Raw genomic sequence first — 2,490 nt, forward strand, 5'->3', positions numbered from 1 at the left:
AAGAATCTAAAATAAATTAAAAGTGTCAGAAGAAAAAGGTTCCCAAAAACAATTTAGGAATCCGTCTTTTCCAAGGAACTTCATGCAGAAAATTACCACCAAAAAAAACTCAAAGAAAATCCATAGCAGCAAGTGAGACATCTCTGTATCCTCTAGTGCCTGGTGTAGCATAGACAAAGCAGTTGTGTGATCTTGGAAGAAAGGAAAAGCAGTCTTGGATTTCCATTTTTTTAACTTAATTTCAGACATAATTTTCCATCTTCTAATTACTCATTTGCAAAGTCATAAATTAGGGAAGTTCAACACCTAATCCATTATTTGTGAAATTAAGTAAAAGATATCTAAATGCACCTAACCAGAACACTGATTTATATGGATAGATCACCAGTATATTCAAAGGCAATATAAAAGCCACCTAATATTACAATCAAAACACATTTTGTTTGAAGCCAGCATTCTTTCGTCTTATAAAACAATCTTTAGAGTCTGTCAACAGTACACTTCTGATTGACTAATAAGCAAAAAAAACACTATGAAAAAAAACAAAGAACATCCACATTCTGAGTTTTTCATTGCAAGATGCAACATAGAGACAGAAAATAACAATAAAACCCTCAAGTTGCCCAGTGGCATGCAGAAAGGGTTTACTATTCCTAAAATATTGCCTATATGATTGGCAGAAATTAGTAAAAGAAAGAAAATTGATTCAATAACAAATACCATGTTGGTCAAAAAGGACTCGTAATGAAGAAAATCACCACACGATGGCCCCAGATACAGAGGATTTTAAACAGAGTTGTACTTAGTGGTCACACAAAAGTGTCACTGCAAAACAAGTCAGCCAGCTCTGTAGCAGCTGCAGCGAAGGAATACAGCAAACAGGTCAGCCAATTCTGATTCCAGGAACACAGAGGTCATTTGCTTTTCACTTCTTCCTCTGGGTCACCTGCCATCTTAAAATGCGGGTCGCTGCCCTCTCACCTGTGGCTTGGAGAAACTTCTTTAGAGGGTGCCCAAGAGGATATTCAAGATTGCTAAATGGAATACAAGGAAAATGATGGAAACACACTTCTTTAGAGTCACTGCAAGAAATGGAATGAAGCAGCTGTCTCCCATTTACTCATTCAAAGCCCTCATCAGGGTAAAAAGGCTGTGAGCAAATTAATTTAAATGCAAAGGATTAAAAGGCCATAATGAATTGCCATGCATAAGTGCACTGTTACCATGCACCTAGCTTTGACTATATCCTGTAATACTGTAAAACAGATTAATCAGTGATAAATCACTGGCAAGGAGGGGGCATTGCCAGGAGCATCCAAGGGAGATTTAAGCACCTCCAAGGAGCACAAGGGACTGTTTTCATGGGCAGGGTGCAAAGGTAAGGCACAAAACTTAGCGAGTGAGTCATCACCCATCAAACTAGAAGAGGATTAACTATGGCTTCAACTCAGCCAAAAGCCACTGGGAAAAGGAACTTCATGATCCAGATGGACCTCAGACAACTGGAGCTAACTGGAGCAGCCCAACCTGTTCCACAAATAAAGAAATTAACAACTAGTTCAACCAAGAAAAGGTGGCAGGTGATTGCATGGGGTGATTCCACTTTATGAGGTACACAGGCACTCACCTGTTGGCCTGACCCACTCTCAAGGGAGGTGTGCAGCCTTCCAGGAGCCTGGATCTGGGACGTTACTGAGAAGCTCCCAAGCCTACGCAAACACAGACTATTACCCACTAATAGTGTTCCATCGGGGAGCCAGTGATACAGCTGGCACCAGTCTGGGAAGGACTAAGAGGGACTACAGAGTCCTGGGAGAGATAGTAAAGGGCCCTGGAGTTCAAGTAGGTTTTTCATGAATCCTCCAGGTCAAAGGAGAGGGACTTGAAATATCCAGACGAATCTGGCAGATCAACAAATGGCCAAGAGCAATGGTGTCCTAGTCAGGGTTTTGGTTACGCAGACTCACGGGACTCACTTTGCCAAGCCTGGTTTACTGGGGGATGATGAGATCCACTTGATGAAAAAGGTATCTTTGGCGCCATACTGGACCTTGTGCTCACCAAGAGAAAGGAGCTCATGGGGAATGTAGTGCTTTAAGGCAGCCTTGGCTGCAGTGACCAGGAGATGGTGTTTATGATCCTGAGGACAGTGAGGAGGGCAGGCAGCAAGCTCACTGCCCTGGACTTCAGGAGAGCAAACTTTGGCCTCTTCAAGGACCTATTTGGTAGAGTCCCATTGGATAGAGCCCTGGAAGGCAGAGGGGTTCAAGAATGCTGGCTTAATTTCAAGGATCACCTCCTCCAAGCTCAGGAGCAAGATATCTCAACAAAGGGGAGACTGAGCAAAAATGCCAGGAGGCCTCTATGGGTGGATAAGGAGCTGCTGTGCAAACTCAAAGCGAAAAAAGCAGCTTTCAGAAAGTGCGAACGAGGAGAGAGGGCCTGAAATGAAGAGGAAAATTGTACAGGAAGCTAGGGACAAGGTTAGAG

The sequence above is a fragment of the Corvus hawaiiensis genome, chromosome 1 (genome assembly GCF_020740725.1).
Source record: "Corvus hawaiiensis isolate bCorHaw1 chromosome 1, bCorHaw1.pri.cur, whole genome shotgun sequence".
Taxonomy (NCBI): Eukaryota; Metazoa; Chordata; class Aves; order Passeriformes; family Corvidae; genus Corvus; species Corvus hawaiiensis.